This window comes from Suncus etruscus, chromosome 10 (assembly GCF_024139225.1).
Source record: "Suncus etruscus isolate mSunEtr1 chromosome 10, mSunEtr1.pri.cur, whole genome shotgun sequence".
Classification (NCBI taxonomy): Eukaryota; Metazoa; Chordata; class Mammalia; order Eulipotyphla; family Soricidae; genus Suncus; species Suncus etruscus.
This window is the reverse complement of record NC_064857.1, coordinates 20,729,832-20,739,450: the sequence shown is the minus strand read 5'-3', so window position 1 is coordinate 20,739,450 and position 9,619 is coordinate 20,729,832. Positions and strand designations below refer to the sequence as shown.

Here is a 9,619-nt window from a genome sequence, read left to right as displayed (position 1 = left end):
TGCATGTTTAAAAGCAGCTTACAAATCAGTTACAAATAAGGAACACATATGAATCGTTTGAAATTAGACTGTCTCTGGCTAATACTGTTATTGGGATTATGATGTGAAAAATTTAAAAACAAGACAAAATGCTAATATGCATTAGGAATTATAAAATAAATGTTAACTATTCATTTATTTGGTTTTTGGGCCACACCCAGGGGTTACGCTCAGGGGTTACTCCTGGCTATGTGCTCAGAAATCGCTCCTGGCTTGGGGGGTCATATAGGATGCCAGGGATTGAATCAGGTCCATACTGGGTCAGCCACGTGCCAGGCAAACACCCTACTGCTATGCTATAGCTCTGGCCCCAAATGTATACTATTTTATTTGTCTTGAACAAAAATGTTCACACTTTTAAAGCTGATTAAGTTAATATATTTTGTGGGTATATTTTTGGAATTTCTTTTAAAAGTACTCTTGTTCCATACTTTTTCATTTCTCTAAATTTTATCATGAACATTATAGTTCAAAGTTGCTGACAATCTGCATTTAAAATAAAATTATCATAGAGTAGAGCTACCTAGGTAATTTTGACCATTATAATTTTGCTGGAGCCAGGGTTTGAATACTTCATTTATAATGGCCTTTTAAAAATGCCTTTTTAAACTGATAGGACTTGCTTTTTTATGCACTTTTCTTGTACTTTGACTGAAAAAGATATGACAAGATTTCAAGATTTCCCAAGATGCATTCTTATGCATGAATTAGGCATATTCCTCTAATAGCATGACTGCCTTTCTGTTCTTTTCCCATAAAACCTATGGAGAACTAAAGGGACAAGTCTTTTGCAAATGCTCAGGGATTGGATACCTTAGGAGACAATCATGATATGACTTCTTTGTCAAAACTATTGTAATATTCATGCCACTCTTGGAATTAAATAGTACAAGTTTGTATAATTATACATGAGAGGAATTAGATTGTGTGAGTAAAATTATATAGGAGAGTAAACAAGAGGATAAAATTATGCTTGTAATTAAACATTAAATGCAGTAGTGATTTTTAAAAAGAAAATTATTTTATTAAAACCATTGTTATTTATGAGGTTTTTCGTAGTTGGATTTCAAAATACAGTGAGTCAGGGCCATTCCCACCACCAGTGTAGACCTACTTCCATCAAAGTTTCTAGAGTGCATGCTACTGTACCACCACCCTTTGGCCACTGGCCTGTGAGTATAACAGGCTCATTTTAAGTTTAGATTGTTATAGTTTGAGTCTCTAGGTTCTATTGTTGTTGACTTTGGCTTGGTTATTTATTTCTGCCCTTTATTTTTCTCTACCAATGCACCCTCAACCACTTGGTCCCTGGCATCAATCCTTTTATTTTAATTGAATTTCTTCTCAATTTTATAAAAAATGCAGAAATATGAGGCAAAACAAAATAATTTATGTTCTAAGGTTCTATGAACAAGGCAGAATCCCAATTTAAAAGATAAAAAAAATGGTGACTTTTTTTTTGCATAGATTATTATAGAAATAGAAAAGAAATACCTTAGGCCTAAAAATAGTGTGTCCTTATCCATGAAGCATCCTCCCATAGACAAACATCAGTAGTTTAAAAAAGCCTATGATTAATTAATGCTGGCTATCTTACATTCATTACTTTCTTTTAGCATCCATAAATTTTCCCAATATATATGGATCAAACACATAGGGTAATGTAAAAAAAAGTGAAAGAATAAAACACAGATTAGGTTAATTATTTCAGAAATAAAAAATTATAACCAACAAGTTCACATTAACATTTTCTTTTTTAAGAATCATCAGTATTACTAATTTTGACAGTAGATTTTGTTTCATTCTATGTGAATGGTTCTTATATTTCAGCACTAGAATTTGACCTCTTTCTCATTTGAAATTCTTCCATTAAACTTACATAAAATTATTTTCATTTAATTTTAAAGAATTTACCAATTTTATATGATTGAAGATTGCATAAACCATAATTAGATAAATGTTAAGCACTATAAAATATGTGTTCTTAATTTTGGTCCAACATTTAAAAATTAAAATAACATTATATTTAATATATACAGTTAATATTCACAAGGTATTCTCTACTCATTAGAATACAGAGAGATACCTAATAAATTCATAGGTTACACTTCCTTTTTTTAAATAGGAATTTTTTATTATACAAAATTTTTATTTAAGCACCATGATTACAAGCATGATTGTAGTTGGTTTTCAGTTATATACAGAATACCCCCTTCACCAGTGCAACATTTCCACCACCAATGCCCCCTTGCCTTCCACCTCTGAATTTTCAATGTAACTGAAATATTTATTCTTGTTTGAAAACTACAAGTATATCAAAGTATATCTTTGTTATAATACTATGCTTTCTTTCTGTGAAAATTCTGTGACAATTAAGAAAGATTTCTTAATAGAATGATGCCATTAACAATCTTTATTATAAAGATGTGTGATTTGTGGCCTAAAAAAATACTCACACAATATGAGACAATTTAAATCATTAGAACTTAACTGAAAAAATATTGTTTAACAGATATTTACTCTTGTGAAGGAATTCATATGGGGTTAAATCTATTAAGTATTGTTTTTAGGGGCCAGAGTGATAGCATAGTGGGTAGGATATTTGCGTTGCACGTGGCTAACATGGATATAAAATATCTGACATCCCATATGGTCCCGAACCTTCCAAAAACAATTTCTGAGTGCATAGCCAGGAGTAATCCCTGAGCACCACTGATATGACCCAACTCCCCCCCAAAGTTTTTTTTTTTTAATAGTCACAAATTTCTAACATTGGGCAAGAAAACATTCACTGAATAAAAAAGAATTATTATTATTTGATGATAAAGTTAAGTTTAACTTCATGTTTCAGAAAAATACTATGTAATTAGTATAAATTTCTTTTTATATTTTATTAGTCGGCCTACCACCAAGTTATAAGAACTATAATCATTCTTGTTAATGTTTTTTTATTCCTGCTAACCTCTAAGTTATTCTTACTCATATTAAGACGTTTTGTCTTGACTTTAAAGTCTTCCTTAAAAATCTTTAAACTTATTCCCTAAGGTAAATTAGAATCATGTATGTTATTTTCTCTCATCCTTTCTATTTCACATGTTTAAAGCAAAATACTTGAAAAATTGTAAAAATCTCTCACCTTGGCTGTATTTACATTGACACAGAAACGTGCTTAGTCATAGGTAAGAATAGCTCTCCACTATTATCACTAGAAATACTCGTTGAATCTTTTACCCAAAGTAATGACCTTTGTTCCCCCAACCCAAACCTTTAGAACTTTTACCCCTTCTGGCAGTTCTCTAGAAATTATTTTTGCCCTATGAAAGATGACCTACTCATAAGAGCAGTAACAATCCAAGAAGTTCAATAGGAAATAAAAGTTTGATTAGAAAACTTTTGATTTTGATTACATCCTTCCAAAAGTTAAGACATCAGAAAAATCTAAAAAACATACAGAAACATGAATCAAGATAAGAGCTGGTAAATACAGATATCCTTCTATAACTATGAAAATGCTTTGTACTACCAATAGAGAAATGTAAACTAAATCCATACTTATGTCATTTTTTTATGTACCATATTAATAACATTTTTTAAATAATGGTAATATATTTTCTTGCTGCTTCTATGAAAGAAGGATACCTTTTGGGGGATAAATAAAATCTTTTCTAACACATTTATTTTAATTGATTTATTTTATCAAGGTAATTTTATTGGCTCAAGACAGTTTTTATTGAATAAAAAAAGATTTGAAGAGGTGAGAAGGGAAGGAACATGTGTTCAAGAAAGAAGACAAACTTGAAAGAACAAGCAAGCAAAGTGAAATAAAAAAGCAAAAATGAAATAAATAAATCAAGATACTCTTTAAGAGATAACATAGGCTTGAGAGGGAAAACCTGGTGAAACCATTTTTAGGGTGGAATTTTGAAACATCAAACAAAATTAATAAAAAAAATAACAAATGCATCCTCCAAATTATTCACAGTAGGATTAGTTGTAGTTTCAAATTATATTAAAAACACAAACTGATCATATATTACAAAGCAGTTGATTCCACAATAAGGATCTTATTGATAATAAAAAATGTGCTTTATAAAGATGTGGAGTGATTTTTTAAACATATTGTTAAATAAAAAAAGAGAAATACAAAATAGTAACTAGAATATGCTATGTTTTAAAGATGATTATGAGGAGGTTTATCCTTTCTAAGTAGTAAATATATTACAAAGCCCCTACAATTAAAACACATTACTAGTAAAGAGCTGACAAACTATATTAACTACTCATCGCAAATTTAATTAATAAAAACATTGTCACCTTCAAAGATGAAAATTGTCAATTTTTCTAGGACATAGACTTGTCACTTATACAAAAAAGAAACACATTTTGTTTAAAGTAAACAGAACTGATAAAGTAAACATATTGATAATCGTTGCTTATAGAAAGAAGGGGAAATGAGGTAGAAAGATAGTGACATAATAAAATAATTGTGAAGAAGCAATTAGTATTTATTTGACTACTTAATTTTTATATTATGATTTTAGTATCATGTTAATGTTTTACCTAGCTGAAAAAGAAATACAATTAGAAAAATCTGAAGAATGTAAAGGAAACAATATGTAACATGAACAAAAATGACTAATTCTATTATAGATGTTACTAATAAACTATGTTGGAATAAGAAAAAAATAATCATAGTAGCACTTTTACAATACATCTGGAATCTAAGGACAAACCAAATTTAAATAATAATTGCATGGTAGTGTGATTAGGCAATTCTTAGATTATTTGTGTGAAATTAGGTCTGAGGAAACTAGTAATACATTTGGAATACCAGAACAACCAGTCGTATGAACACTGAGTGGAAATAAAAAAAATGATCAGACTTTTTAGCACCACACCCAAAGTCAACTACACCAGAATTGATACCCAATCTACAACAAGATATACACAAACTCCTTTGTGTATTATATCCTCTTACACTAACAGTCCAAGGGACAAATTGGGGAGGTATAGGTTGCATGCTGGGAACAGGAGTGGAGGGAGGACAACACTGATGGTAGGTATGGCCCTAATTCTTTGTCACTATGTACTTTAAATATTACTATGAAAGGCTTGTAATTCACTTTGATCACAATAAAAATTACTAAAAAAAAAAAAGTGACTTTGGTGGACGGTTCAAGTGGTAGAACACTTCTCTAGTATAATCGTATTTCGACTCCAGACGCCAAAGCCCTTTGACTCTGCTCAATGTTGCCTTGGGGGTACATAATATCTCGCTGAGCACTGCTAGAATTTTTTTTTACAAAACAATCAAAACATCTAGTTTAGGGGGCCTGAGAGAACATAGAATGTTGGGCACTTGCCTTGCAGATGGTCAACTTAGGTTTGATCCAGACATCCATAGGATGTACAATTTTGGGGGCTTCCAGAAGTAATTTTGGAGTGCTGGCCAGTAGTAAACCCTGAGCACTTCTGGATGTGGCACAAAACAAAAAAAAAAAAGGCTCACTGAGCTGAAAAAGAAAATGTCAATAAGGAAAAGGGGGAAAGGGGGCCAGAGTGTTAATAGAGCGTAAGGACTTTCCTTGCAGTCAGTTGACCGGGCTTCCATGTCAGGTGTGGTTCCCTGAACACTGCCAGAAGTAATTCCTGAGTGCAGAGCTAATAAAAACCCCAACACAGAGTCAAGTGTATCTCCCCTAAACAAGCAAACAAAAAATAAGCTAACAAAAAAGAAAAGGAGGAAGATATGAATGAATTTTTTGTTTTAAAGACATTGACATGCACTTATTTATATTCAGCAAATGTACCCCTATTAAAATTAATATTAGAATTTAACTTTTCAATATGTAAGTTTGGGTATTAAAGGTGATGATTTTAGGATCCATGTATATACATTTACAATGTAAATGTTTTTTACAGAAATAGAATTGAATACGAAAATCAATTATCAAAAAAAATTAGTTTACCCTATGTAGTATCATTCACCAGGACTTGTTTTTTTTTTGTTTTTTTTTTTTTTTTGGTTTTTCGGGCCACACCCGTTTGATGCTTGTTGGGGACTGACTTGTTTGAGGCCATTTTGCTGTTCTTTCTGCCATATTCCAGCTTTTCACCTAAAAGCTATTTTGCAGTCTTGCTGTAAGTTTTTGAGCTATAGAGAAAGGAATGTGCAAATGTAGATATAATTAACTCTAGCCCGGAGGAGAGCAACACTGTCCGGTACCGTTATCAGAAACTAGGCCTCACTCCTTAAGACCACATTTCAGAGTGAACTAGGCTATTATCAATAAGTGTATGCTACATTGTCTGTTCAAGATCACTGAGGCAGGCACATCTTGCACCACCTGATAATCAAGCAATTAAAAATGCAGCTTGAAGGACACTAGAAGTTTCCATAGAAACAGCACGTTCAGCATAACTTGAAGGTCACCTAGCCCACTGCCCACTTCCTTATTTAGAGAATGCCTAACTTTCTTTGTTCCTTGAAACCTGAAATATATTCTTGCCTTGTATGGGCCTTTGCGCCAAAAGTATGACTGACATCACCTTTGTACTGCCCCCTTCTTCTTCATTATATAAGAAGGAGCTGTAGCCCAATAAAGGTACCCTTAAACAGTGAGACGCTGCCTTGGGTCTTTATTATTAACCTCTTTCAGATTTTTTACAGGTGTGGTTGCTCTTCTACTCAGCAAAATAGGAGTGCGGTTGTCTGAGAAGCCTTTCCAGCTAATTCTTGCTGGCCGGGTCCCCCCTGGGGGGGCTTCAGGACACCGCATTTTGGCGCCCAACGCTGGGCACGAAGACCACCGCCACACCCCGAACGACTACGGGTCCGCGAGTCCGGAGCTGTTTCATAAATCGCGGGAATTACCCCATCCGGGTAAGCGTTGAAACGAGTTAGCCTTAATCAAATATTTAAACTGCAGTTTTTTCAGTCATTCTGATCACCGCCCCTGATTGGCTCTTGGGGCTTTGCCCGTTGGCTTCACTTCCATGGGTGTTTCGTTGAGTACTGAACTTAAATTCATTAAATATATACAGTCTGAGTTGAAAGCCAGACATATAGAGGTTACCAAAAAAGATATTTGTAATTTTTTAATGTTTGTTCATGATGTTTGCCAAAAATCTAGTGTTCCTGGCCTCCCTCTCGCTCTTACTCTGTCTCTCAGTTTCCTTCCTCTTCTGACCCTTCATCTTTACTTCTGCCACTGCACCCTCTGTGCAAAATCCTAAACAGCCCTTCACTTCCCTAGCTTCAGCTCCATCCCTGTTTCACCACCCTCCCCTCCTTAGCCAGCAATTGCATCAATACAAAGCCTTTAATTGGAAAAGCCTCAAAGAGCCATTTCAAGCCGTAACCTCCTATGGCCCCCAAGCCCCTTACACGCTCTCCTGCTTAGAATCTAAAAGCTGAACTCTTTGTCTCTTGGGAAGTTAACTTTTTTTTCCGCTGCAAAGCCCTTGCAGACAGGCAGGAATTCTGATCTCTAAGCTCGTATAGCTGGCCTCGCCTCTTTTCATACCTTAAAGGTACAGCACACACTTTCCAGGTCCCAGCTTGCCAACATGGCTCTTGCTGCCCTCTGTGCCTGGAAGTCGCTCCCCAGAGCCGGCATTCCAGCAGCTCCCCCACACCGGCAACAAACTGTTGCTGCTTTCTCCCCCCCCCCCCCTTTTTCTAACTTAAGCTCCCAACTCACCACAATTACATCCATGGTCTCTCACCTCTCTAACAAACTTGATATTGCTCTTAGCTCAAAAACCAGTGCTACCTTTCCTGTCTTTCTCCCTAATGGAGAAAGTCTTCCCACCCCCCCCCCCCCCGCCTGCTCAGCAGCCTCCGCAGCTACCTTCTCAAACGCCTCCCACTGATCCCCCGCACCCCAGGGGAAAAATTCTAAATGCCCAAGACGCTCAGTCCCTAACCATGGCAGATTCCCTCCTCTCACCGCTCCCCCTCTTAAAGCTATAGATATGAAGCTACTTGGCCACATTAAAAATCTTAAACAAATCTTAAGCCTTCAAAAACAGGCTGCTTCTCTTAATTCACAAGTTTCTGCCCTTCAGGCTTTCCCCCGCCCTCCTAAATCTATAGCTGTCTGTCCTTTGCCCACTGAATTCCACGGCCAAGCCCCCCCTCTTGAGAATTCAAAGAAACAAACTATAAAAGTCAGGCTGAGTGCCATAAAACAGAAACTGCTGCAGTGCCTACAAAAAATTCTAAGGGCACAGTGAGTAGGATAATTACAAAGTATCATCTGCTAAGCCATAAAACCTTGCGATATCTACACTTTGCTGTTAAAACTTCTAAGCCTAATGTACCCTTTACTCAGTACATTTTCTCAAACCAATCCTCAGCCTCCTTCGGCCTCTTTCCTGCCAGCCTTGGAAAACAGCCAGCTCAGGCCCTGCCACTCCCACTTTAAGCCTTCCAATTCACCTTGAAATACCCAATCTTTGTTATTCAAAAAAAAAAAAAAAAATCTGAAAAGTGGCATCTCTTGCATATTCTCAAATCAATTAATAAAACCATAAACCCCATAGTACTTTTGCAACCCAAACTCCCCTCTTCGGTTGCCATTCCCTCTAATTCCAATAAATTAGTAATTAATCTTAAAAGATTGTTTTTTTTTTTCTCTATATCATTACACCCTGCTGACTGTAAATAATTTGCCTCTAGCCTTCCTGCTGTTAACAGTGCTGGCCCCTCCCCGAGTTATCAGTGAAAAACTCTGCTTCACCTTGTCAGCCCTACACTTCGTCAAATATGTGTTATTAAGTTTAGTGCATTAAGTGGTGTAAAGTAATTATTAAAACATTAAAAAGCAACAGGAAGATAAGGGCAATAAACTTTTTTTTTTCCATGCCTCTCAGAAAATTTTAGAGCAAGGTCATAATTCTGTCACTTTACAGATAACAAAATGTTGGTAAAAGAAAAACTTCTTTGTGTTTTAAAATCCAAACGAACACAAAAGTGTTAAATTTAAATCTTATATTTCTATTAAAAGTTTTATTTTAATTTTTAAAGTATTTACAAAATTATGTGAAAAATAATGTGGTTAGCCTTTTTAAACAATATAGTTAATTTAATGCACAGTAAACACCTAGGTGTGCTTTATAGTACCCTTAGTTTTAACTTTGTGCTACAGCAATGGTTGTTCTTTATTTCTGCATTGAAAGAACTATTATTTTAAGTGCATTCATAATATCAGCACATTATACAAATCTGTATATTTGTGTCGCAGTGAAAAAATAATATAAATGAAAAATATATTATATATAATTTTATAAGTAATATATAAAAGTAACTAAACTTTATAAGCAAATTAACTAGTATTAAATATAATTTTAGTCTTAAGTTCTAGGTGTGTAAATGCATCAGATGTCTTTAACTATATTTTATAATAATCTAAGCATTTAGTTAATTTGGTATATAATATTTTTTACAAATTATTCACTTAAAGTCTTCATAGTAAAAACAGTTGTTTGTTTTTTAAAAAATCAGTTTTTATACCTTTAATAATCATAGTTCATGCTATTGTGTTTAATCATAAAAATTTTAACACTTTATTGCAGC

At 34.3% G+C, this 9,619-nt stretch overlaps 1 non-coding gene across 1 annotated transcript; it reads left to right on the top strand.

Moving 5' to 3' along the window:
* The first annotated feature begins 9,131 nt into the window (after positions 1-9,131).
* Positions 9,132-9,261, top strand: LOC126021072 (small nucleolar RNA SNORA22). The gene has a single exon (XR_007499686.1). It is a non-coding gene; the product is annotated as a small nucleolar RNA SNORA22 (small nucleolar RNA).
* The last annotated feature ends 358 nt before the right edge of the window (positions 9,262-9,619 follow it).